Here is an 11511-nt window from a genome sequence, read left to right as displayed (position 1 = left end):
TGTATCTGTGGCGGGAGCCCTCCCATGTATCCATGACTCTGTGGCGGGAGCCCTCCCATGTATCCATGACTCTGTGGCGGGAGCCCTCCCATGTATCCATGTATCTGTGGCGGGAGCCCTCCCATGTATCCATGAGTCTGTGGCGGGAGCCCTCCCATGTATCCATGACACTGGCGGGAGCCCTCCTATGTATCCATGACTCTGTGGCGGGAGCCCTCCCATGTATCCATGACCGTGGCGGGAGCCCTCCCATGTATCCATGACTCTGTGGCGGGAGCCCTCCCATGTATCCATGACTGTGGCGGGAGCCCTCCCATGTATCTGTGGCGGGAGCCCTCCCATGTATCCATGACTCTGTGGCGGGAGCCCTCCCATGTATCCATGACTGTGGCGGGAGCCCTCCCATGTATCTGTGGCGGGAGCCCTCCCATGTATCCATGAGTCTGTGGCGGGTGGCCCTCCCATGTTTCCATGTATCTGTGGCGGGAGCCCTCCCATGTATCCATGACTCTGTGGCGGGAGCCCTCCCATGTATCTGTGGCGGGAGCCCTCCCATATATCCATGAGTCTGTGGCGGGTGGCCCTCCCATGTTTCCATGTATCTGTGGCGGGAGCCCTCCCATGTATCCATGTATCTGTGGCGGGAGCCCTCCCATGTATCCATGACTCTGTGGCGGGAGGCCCTCCCATATATCCATGAGTCTGTGGCGGGTGGCCCTCCCATGTTTCCATGTATCTGTGGCGGGAGCCCTCCCATGTATCCATGGCGGGAGCCCTCCCATATATCCATGACTCTGTGGCGGGAGCCCTCCCATGTATCCATGTATCTGTGGCGGGAGCCCTCCCATATATCCATGACTCTGTGGCGGGAGGCCCTCCCATGTATCCATGTATCTGTGGCGGGAGCCCTCCCATATATCCATGAGTCTGTGGCGGGAGCCCTCCCATGTATCCATGTATCTGTGGCGGGAGCCCTCCCATGTATCCATGACTCTGGGGCGGGAGCCCTCCCATGTATCCATGTATCTGTGGCGGGAGCCCTCCCATATATCCATGAGTCTGTGGCGGGTGGCCCTCCCATGTTTCCATGTATCTGTGGCGGGAGCCCTCCCATGTATCCGTGACTCTTTGGCGGGAGCCCTCCCATGTATCCATGACTCTGTGGCAGGAGCCCTCCCATGTATCCATGACTCTGTGGCGGGAGCCTTCCCATGTATCCATGACTCTGGGGCGGGAGCCCTCCCATGTATCCATGTATCTGTGGCGGGAGCCCTCCCATGTATCCATGACTCTGTGGCGGGAGCCTTCCCATGTATCCATGACTCTGGGGCGGGAGCCCTCCCATGTATCCATGTATCTGTGGCGGGAGCCCTCCCATGTATCCATGACTCTGGGGCGGGAGCCCTCCCATGTATCCATGTATCTGTGGCGGGAGCCCTCCCATGTTTCCATGTATCTGTGGCGGGAGCCCTCCCATGTATCCGTGACTCTTTGGCGGGAGCCCTCCCATGTATCCATGACTCTGTGGCAGGAGCCTTCCCATGTATCCATGACTCTGTGGCGGGAGCCCTCCCATGTATCCATGACTCTGGGACGGGAGCCTTCCCATTTATCCATGATTCTGTGGCGGGAGCCCTCCCATGTATCCATGTATCTGTGGCGGGAGCCCTCCCATGTATCCATGAGTCTGTGGCGGGAGCCTTCCCATGTATCCATGACTCTGTGGCAGGAGCCTTCCCATGTATCCATCTATCTGTGGCGGGAGCCCTCCCATGTATCCATGACTCTGGCGGGAGCCCTCCCATGACTCTGTGGCGGGAGGCTTCCCATGTATCCATGACTCTGTGGCGGGAGGCCTCCCATGTATCTGTGGCGGGAGGCCCTCCCATGACTCTGTGGCGGGAGGCCCTCCCATGTATCTGTGGCGGGGGGCCCTCCCATGTATCTGTGGCGGGGGGCCCTCCCATGTATCTGTGGCGGGAGCCCTCCCATGTATCCATGACTGTGGCGGGAGCCCTCCCATGATTCTGTGGCGGGAGCCCTCCCATGTATCCATGACTCTGTGGCGGGAGCCCTCCCATGTATCCATGACTGTGGCGGGAGCCCTCCCATGTATCCATGACTGTGGCGGGAGCCCTCCCATGTATCCATGACTCTGTGGCGGGAGCCTTCCCATGTATCCATGTATCTGTGGCGGGAGGCCTCCCATGTATCCATGTATCTGTGGCGGGAGCCCTCCCATATATCTGTGGCGGGAGCCCTCCCATGTATCTGTGGTGGGAGCCCTCCCATGTATCTGTGGCGGGGAGCCCTCCCATGTATCTGTGGCGGGGGGCCCTCCCATGTATCTGTGGCGGGAGCCCTCCCATGTATCTGTGGCGGGAGCCCTCCCATGTATCTGTGGCGGGAGGCCCTCCCATGTATCTGTGGCGGGGGGCCCTCCCATGTATCTGTGGCGGGGGGCCCTCCCATGTATCTGTGGCGGGAGCCCTCCCATGTATCTGTGGCGGGAGCCCTACCATGTATCTGTGGTGGGGGGCCCTCCCATGTATCTGTGGTGGGGGGCCCTCCCATGTATCTGTGGCGGGGGGCCCTCCCATGTATCTATGGCGGGGGGCCCTCCCATGTATCTGTGGCGGGGGGCCCTCCCATGTATCTGTGGCGGGGGGCCCTCCCATGTATCAATGACTCTGTGGCGGGGGGCCCTCCCATGTATCCATGACTCTGTGGCGGGGGGCCCTCCCATGTATCTGTGGCGGGGGGCCCTCCCATGTATCTGTGGCGGGAGCCCTCCCATGTATCTGTGGCGGGGGGCCCTCCCATGTATCTGTGGTGGGGGGCCCTCCCATGTATCTGTGGTGGGGGGCCCTCCCATGTATCTGTGGCGGGGGGCCCTCCCATGTATCTGTGGCGGGGGGCCCTCCCATGTATCTGTGGTGGGGGGCCCTCCCATGTATCTGTGGTGGGGGGCCCTCCCATGTATCTGTGGCGGGGGGCCCTCCCATGTATCTGTGGTGGGGGGCCCTCCCATGTATCTGTGGTGGGGGGCCCTCCCATGTATCTGTGGCGGGAGCCCTCCCATGTATCTGTGGCGGGAGCCCTCCCATGTATCTGTGGCGGGGGCCCTCCCATGTATCTGTGGCGGGGGGCCCTCCCATATATCTGTGGCGGGAGCCCTCCCATGTATCTGTGGCGGGGGGCCCTCCCATGTATCTGTGGCGGGGGCCCTCCCATGTATCTGTGGCGGGAGCCCTCCCATGTATCTGTGGCGGGAGCCCTCCCATGTATCTGTGGCGGGAGCCCTCCCATGTATCTGTGGTGGGGGGCCCTCCCATGTATCTGTGGCGGGGGGCCCTCCCATGTATCTGTGGCGGGGGGCCCTCCCATGTATCTGTTGCGGGGGCCCTCCCATGTATCTGTGGCGGGAGCCCTCCCATGTATCTGTGGCGGGAGCCCTCCCATGTATCTGTGGCGGGGGGCCCTCCCATATATCTGTGGCGGGAGCCCTCCCATGTATCTGTGGCGGGGGGCCCTCCCATGTATCTGTGGCGGGGGGCCCTCCCATGTATCTGTGGCGGGAGCCCTCCCATGTATCTGTGGCGGGAGCCCTCCCATGTATCTGTGGCGGGGGGCCCTCCCATGTATCTGTGGCGGGAGCCCTCCCATGTATCTGTGGCGGGAGCCCTCCCATGTATCTGTGGCGGGGGGCCCTCCCATGTATCTGTGGCGGGGGGCCCTCCCATGTATCTGTGGCGGGAGCCCTCCCATGTATCTGTGGCGGGAGCCCTCCCATGTATCCATGACTGTGGCGGGGGGCCCTCCCATGTATCTGTGGCGGGAGCCCTCCCATGTATCTGTGGCGGGAGCCCTCCCATGTATCTGTGGCGGGGGCCCTCCCATGTATCTGTGGCGGGAGCCCTCCCATGTATCTGTGGCGGGAGCCCTCCCATGTATCTGTGGCGGGAGCCCTCCCATGTATCTGTGGCGGGGGGCCCTCCCATGTATCTGTGGCGGGAGCCCTCCCATGTATCTGTGGCGGGGGGCCCTCCCATGTATCTGTGGCGGGGGGCCCTCCCATGTATCTGTGGCGGGGGGCCCTCCCATGTATCTGTGGCGGGGGGCCCTCCCATGTATCTGTGGCGGGGGGCCCTCCCATGTATCTGTGGCGGGGGGCCCTCCCATGTATCTGTGGCGGGAGCCCTCCCATGTATCTGTGGCGGGAGCCCTCCCATGTATCTGTGGCGGGAGCCCTCTCATGTATCTGTGGCGGGAGCCCTCCCATGTATCTGTGGCGGGAGCCCTCCCATGTATCTGTGGCGGGGGCCCTCCCATGTATCTGTGGCGGGAGCCCTCCCATGTATCTGTGGCGGGAGCCCTCCCATGTATCTGTGGCGGGGGCCCTCCCATGTATCTGTGGCGGGAGCCCTCCCATGTATCTGTGGCGGGGGGCCCTCCCATGTATCTGTGGCGGGGGGCCCTCCCATGTATCTGTGGCGGGAGCCCTCCCATGTATCTGTGGCGGGAGCCCTCCCATGTATCTGTGGCGGGGGGCCCTCCCATGTATCTGTGGCGGGAGCCCTCCCATGTATCTGTGGCGGGAGCCCTCCCATGTATCTGTGGCGGGAGCCCTCCCATGTATCTGTGGCGGGGGCCCTCCCATGTATCTGTGGCGGGAGCCCTCCCATGTATCTGTGGCGGGAGCCCTCCCATGTATCTGTGGCGGGAGCCCTCCCATGTATCCATGACTCTGTGGCTTGTACACATCATACCCAGCATTTCTGTCACTTTGGGAAGTTCCCCACCCTGGGGTCCGGACTGCGATGCACCAGTGTTTTACCCTACATATTCTGCACCCTGCCCTGCACCCTGCCCCCCGCCTCCTGCGCCCTGCCCCCCGCCTCCTGTGCCCTACCCCCGCCTCCTGCGCCATGCCCCGCCCCCCCGTGTAACATACTTGTGCTCTGTTCTTTATAGGAACCCTGAGTGCGAGAGGCCTGACTGAGTCCCGCGGCCATCGCTGGTGAGTACAAGACTGACCGCATGACACTTTACCCAGAAGGCAGGAGGAACAGGTCCCACGTCGCCACGTCCCACTGCTTTTCAACAACTCTGTGTTACTGGCTTCCTTAGAGAGACTCGATCACGTGAAGCTGCTGTCCTGGATACAGATTTTATTTACTGTGTGCAGCTGTAAGGAGAAATAATTGCCTGAGCTGCTGACCGATCCGTGAATGTCCTCCTCCCATAGCTGACTGGCGTGTGGAAGTATGTTTCTGTATGTGCGTGTGGAAGTATTGTATGTATTTATATAGCGCCAAAAGTGTACTCAGCGCTTCACAAAGAATACAGTACAGGGAATTATAATATTACAATAAGTGCAGCAAAATCAGACAATGGGACAGGAAATCCCTCCCCCGAAGAGTTTACAATCTAAGAGGGGAAAATTACAGAGACAGCAGGTGAGACAATACATGCTGTAGATGGCTGTGCTTGACCACAATGGGTGGTATAAGTGACTGTGGGACAATAGCCATGAGTGCAGGCTATTGGGATGCTTGATTTGTGGGGCAAGTTTTAAGGTTAGTCAGTGTTAAATGAAAAGGTTAACACCATTTACAGGGGAAGAGATGGCAGGGAGGCGTGGGTGAGAAGAGATGGCAGGGAGCCGTGGGTGAGAAGAGATGGCAGGGAGTCGTGGGTGAGAAGAGATGGCAGGGAGGCGTGGGTGAGAAGAGATGGCAGGGAGCCGTGGGTGAGATCAGGGGTTTGTGTCTGGCTTCAGGATTAGGGGTGATCCCCAGCAGCAGGAGGGAGGAGATAGAGGGTGTGAATAGAGGATGTGTGGGTGTTTTTTATTGAGGGTTATTGGGAGAGAGGTGTATAAATAATGGTGCAGTGGGGAGTGGGGAAGTTGGTGAGAACAGGGACATTCACCAAGGAGTGAGGAAACAGTAAACAGAAAAAGCAATAGGGAGGGCATAGTGAGATACAGGAGGAGAGACAGGCCAGGTATTGGAGGTTAGGAAGAGTACAAATAATCACAGCTTTTAGGAAGTGAAGTTCTCACAGTTGTAAAGTTGTTGTACAGAATCCAGATCTTCCTCCAATCTACACCTCCAAGATTAACTCCACACACTTAAATGTTACACTAACTCCAAAATTAACTCCACACACTTAAATGTTACACTATCTCTAAGATTAACTCCACACACTTAAATGTTACACTAACTCCAAGATTAACTCCACACACTTAAATGTTACACTAACTCCAAGATTAACTCCACACACTTAAATGTTACACTAACTCCAAGATTAACTCCACACACTTAAATGTTACACTTACTCCAAGATTAACTCCACACACTTAAATGTTACACTTACTCCAAGATTAACTCCACACACTTAAATGTTACACTAACTCTAAGATTAACTCCACACACTTAAATGTTACACTTACTCCAAGATTAACTCCACACACTTAAATGTTACCCTTTGATGTTACACAGCCATATGTCTCACAGCCAAGGTATCCTGCCTTAAGTATACTAAAACATAGCCACATTGACTAATAATTAAGGGAGGGGTCTGCCTAATCAACTCAGACACACCAAATTGTTAATTACATTTTAGGATCTTGCAAATTGATTGGAGACATACCAATTAATACATTTTAAAATCTGTAGCTATTGATAGTAGAATCCAGCTCACACATTCCAGAAGTAGGTTTGTGTATGTGTGTGTGGAAGTAGGTTTGTGTATGTGCGTGTGGAAGTAGGTTTGTGTATGTGCGTGTGGAAGTAGGTTTGTGTATGTGCGTGTGGAAGTAGGTTTGTGTGTGTGTGCGTGGAAGTAGGTTTCTGTATGTGTGCGTGGAAGTAGGTTTGTGTATGTGCGTGTGGAAGTAGGTTTGTGTATGTGCGTGTGGAAGTAGGTTTCTGTATGTGTGCGTGGAAGTAGGCAGATTGGGGTCATGTGATCAGCACACTCCTCACACCAGCGGCAGATTGGGGTCATGTGATCAGCACACGCCTCACGCTAGCGGCAGATTGGGGTCATGTGATCAGCACACTCCTCACGCCAGCGGCAGATTGGGGTCATGTGATCAGCACACTCCTCACGCCAGCGGCAGATTGGGGTCATGTGATCAGCACACGCCTCACGCCAGCGGCAGATTGTGGTCATGTGATCAGCACACGCCTCACGCCAGCGGCAGATTGGGGTCATGTGATCAGCACACTCCTCACGTCAGCGGCAGATTGGGGTCATGTGATCAGCACACTCCTCACGTCAGCGGCAGATTGGGGTCATGTGATCAGCACACTCCTCACGCCAGCGGCAGATTGGGGTCATGTGATCAGCGCCCTCCTCACGCCAGCGGCAGATTGGGGTCATGTGATCAGCACACGCCTCACGCCAGCGGCAGATTGGGGTCATGTGATCAGCACCCTCCTCACGCCAGCGGCAGATTGGGGTCATGTGATCAGCACACTCCTCACGCCAGCGGCAGATTGGGGTCATGTGATCAGCACACGCCTCACGTCAGCGGCAGATTGGGGTCATGTGATCAGCACACGCCTCACGTCAGCGGCAGATTGGGGTCATGTGATCAGCGCACTCCTCACGCCAGCGGCAGATTGGGGTCATGTGATCAGCACACTCCTCACGCCAGCGGCAGATTGGGGTCATGTGATCAGCACACTCCTCACGCCAGCGGCAGATTGGGGTCATGTGATCAGCACACTCCTCACGCCAGCGGCAGATTGGGGTCATGTGATCAGCACACGCCTCACGCCAGCGGCAGATTGGGGTCATGTGATCAGCACACTCCTCACGCCAGCGGCAGATTGGGGTCATGTGATAAGCACACGCCTCACGCCAGCGGCAGATTGGGGTCATGTGATCAGCACACGCCTCACGCCAGCGGCAGATTGGGGTCATCTGATCAGCGCACTCCTCACGCCAGCGGCAGATTGGGGTCATGTGATCAGCACACGCCTCACGCCAGCGGCAGAATGGGGTCATGTGATCAGCGCACTCCTCACGCCAGCGGCAGATTGGGGTCATGTGATCAGCACACGCCTCACGCCAGCGGCAGATTGGGGTCATGTGATCAGCACACTCCTCACGCCAGCGGCAGATTGGGGTCATGTGATCAGCACACGCCTCACGCCAGCGGCAGATTGGGGTCATGTGATCAGCACACTCCTCACGCCAGCGGCAGATTGGGGTCATGTGATCAGCACACTCCTCACGCCAGCGGCAGATTGGGGTCATGTGATCAGCGCACTCCTCACGCCAGCGGCAGATTGGGGTCATGTGATCAGCACCCTCCTCAAGCCATCGGCAGATTGGGGTCATGTGATCAGCACACTCCTCACGCCAGCGGCAGATTGGGGTCATGTGATCAGCGCACGCCTCACGTCAGCGACAGATTGGGGTCATGTGATCAGCGCACGCCTCACGCCAGCGGCAGATTGGGGTCATGTGATCAGCGCACTCCTCACGCCAGCGGCAGATTGGGGTCATGTGATCAGCACACTCCTCACGCCAGCGGCAGATTGGGGTCATGTGATCAGCACACGCCTCACGCCAGCGGCAGATTGGGGTCATGTGATCAGCACACGCCTCACGTCAGCGGCAGATTGGCGTCATGTGATCAGCACACTCCTCACGCCAGCGGGAGATTGGGGTCATGTGATCAGCGCACTCCTCACGTCAGCGGCAGATTGGGGTCATGTGATCAGCACACGCCTCACGCCAGCGGCAGATTGGGGTCATGTGATCAGCACACGCCTCACGCCAGCGGCAGATTGGGGTCATGTGATCAGCGCACTCCTCACGCCAGCGGCAGATTGGAGTCATGTGATCAGCACCCTCCTCACGCCAGCGGCAGATTGGGGTCATGTGATCAGCGCACTCCTGACGCCAGCGGCAGATTGGGGTCATGTGATCAGCACCCTCCTCACGCCAGCGGCAGATTGGGGTCATGAGATCAGCACACTCCTCACACCAGCGGCAGATTGGGGTCATGTGATCAGCACACGCCTCACGTCAGCGGCAGATTGGGGTCATGTGATCAGCACACACCTCACGCCAGCGGCAGATTGGGGTCATGTGATCAGCGCCCTCCTCACGCCAGCGGCAGATTGGGGTCATGTGATCAGCACCCTCCTCACGCCAGCGGGAGATTGGGGTCATGTGATCAGCACACGCCTCACGCCAGCGGCAGATTGGGGTCATGTGATCAGCACACTCCTCACGTCAGCGGCAGATTGGGGTCATGTGATCAGCACACGCCTCACGCCAGCGGCAGATTGGGGTCATGTGATCAGCACACGCCTCACGCCAGCGGCAGATTGGGGTCATGTGATCAGCACACTCCTCACGCCAGCGGCAGATTGGGGTCATGTGATCATCACACTCCTCACGCCAGCGGCAGATTGGGGTCATGTGATCAGCACACGCCTCACGCCAGCGGCAGATTGGGGTCATGTGATCAGCACACGCCACACGCCAGCGGCAGATTGGGGTCATGTGATCAGCACACTCCTCACGCCAGCGGCAGATTGGGGTCATAAGATCAGCACACGCCTCACGCCAGCGGCAGATTGGGGTCATGTGATCAGCACACGCCTCACGCCAGCGGCAGATTGGGGTCATGTGATCAGCACACTCCTCACGCCAGCGGCAGATTGGGGTCATGTGATCAGCACACGCCTCACGCCAGCGGCAGATTGGGGTCATGTGATCAGCACACGCCTCACGCCAGCGGCAGATTGGGGTCATGTGATCAGCACACTCCTCACGCCAGCGGCAGATTGGGGTCATGTGATCATCACACTCCTCACGCCAGCGGCAGATTGGGGTCATGTGATCAGCACACGCCTCACGCCAGCGGCAGATTGGGGTCATGTGATCAGCACACTCCTCACGCCAGCGGCAGATTGGGGTCATGTGATCAGCACCCTCCTCACGCCAGCGGCAGATTGGGGTCATGTGATCAGCGCACTCCTCACGCCAGCGGCAGATTGGGGTCATGTGATCAGCACACGCCTCACGCCAGCGGCAGATTGGGGTCATGTGATCAGCACACTCCTCACGCCAGCGGCAGATTGGGGTCATGTGATCAGCACACGCCTCACGCCAGCGGCAGATTGGGGTCATGTGATCAGCGCACGCCTCACGTCAGCGACAGATTGGGGTCATGTGATCAGCGCACGCCTCACGCCAGCGGCAGATTGGGGTCATGTGATCAGCGCACTCCTCACGCCAGCGGCAGATTGGGGTCATGTGATCAGCACACTCCTCACGCCAGCGGCAGATTGGGGTCATGTGATCAGCACACGCCTCACGCCAGCGGCAGATTGGGGTCATGTGATCAGCACACGCCTCACGTCAGCGGCAGATTGGCGTCATGTGATCAGCACACTCCTCACGCCAGCGGGAGATTGGGGTCATGTGATCAGCGCACTCCTCACGTCAGCGGCAGATTGGGGTCATGTGATCAGCACACGCCTCACGCCAGCGGCAGATTGGGGTCATGTGATCAGCACACGCCTCACGCCAGCGGCAGATTGGGGTCATGTGATCAGCGCACTCCTCACGCCAGCGGCAGATTGGAGTCATGTGATCAGCACCCTCCTCACGCCAGCGGCAGATTGGGGTCATGTGATCAGCGCACTCCTGACGCCAGCGGCAGATTGGGGTCATGTGATCAGCACCCTCCTCACGCCAGCGGCAGATTGGGGTCATGAGATCAGCACACGCCTCACGCCAGCGGCAGATTGGGGTCATGAGATCAGCACACTCCTCACACCAGCGGCAGATTGGGGTCATGTGATCAGCACACGCCTCACGTCAGCGGCAGATTGGGGTCATGTGATCAGCACACACCTCACGCCAGCGGCAGATTGGGGTCATGTGATCAGCGCCCTCCTCACGCCAGCGGCAGATTGGGGTCATGTGATCAGCACCCTCCTCACGCCAGCGGGAGATTGGGGTCATGTGATCAGCACACGCCTCACGCCAGCGGCAGATTGGGGTTATGTGATCAGCACACTCCTCACGTCAGCGGCAGATTGGGGTCATGTGATCAGCACACGCCTCACGCCAGCGGCAGATTGGGGTCATGTGATCAGCACACGCCTCACGCCAGCGGCAGATTGGGGTCATGTGATCAGCACACTCCTCACGCCAGCGGCAGATTGGGGTCATGTGATCATCACACTCCTCACGCCAGCGGCAGATTGGGGTCATGTGATCAGCACACGCCTCACGCCAGCGGCAGATTGGGGTCATGTGATCAGCACACGCCACACGCCAGCGGCAGATTGGGGTCATGTGATCAGCACACTCCTCACGCCAGCGGCAGATTGGGGTCATAAGATCAGCACACGCCTCACGCCAGCGGCAGATTGGGGTCATGTGATCAGCACACGCCTCACGCCAGCGGCAGATTGGGGTCATGTGATCAGCACACGCCTCACGCCAGCTACAGATTGGGGTCATGTG

At 58.7% G+C, this 11511-nt stretch overlaps 1 long non-coding RNA gene across 1 annotated transcript in view; it reads left to right on the top strand.

Moving 5' to 3' along the window:
* The first annotated feature begins 4971 nt into the window (after nt 1-4971).
* Nucleotides 4972-11511, top strand: part of LOC142475774 (uncharacterized) — a 43129-nt gene continuing 36589 nt past the window's right edge. Inside the window, exon 1 of the long non-coding RNA XR_012791135.1 lies at nt 4972-5020. This is a non-coding gene — a long non-coding RNA (uncharacterized LOC142475774). The remainder of the gene's footprint in view (nt 5021-11511) is intronic.

The sequence above is a fragment of the Ascaphus truei genome, unplaced genomic scaffold (genome assembly GCF_040206685.1).
Source record: "Ascaphus truei isolate aAscTru1 unplaced genomic scaffold, aAscTru1.hap1 HAP1_SCAFFOLD_1374, whole genome shotgun sequence".
In the NCBI taxonomy this organism is placed as follows: Eukaryota; Metazoa; Chordata; class Amphibia; order Anura; family Ascaphidae; genus Ascaphus; species Ascaphus truei.
The sequence above is the reverse complement of the archived record's forward strand: the minus strand, read 5'-3'. Positions and strand labels throughout refer to the sequence as shown.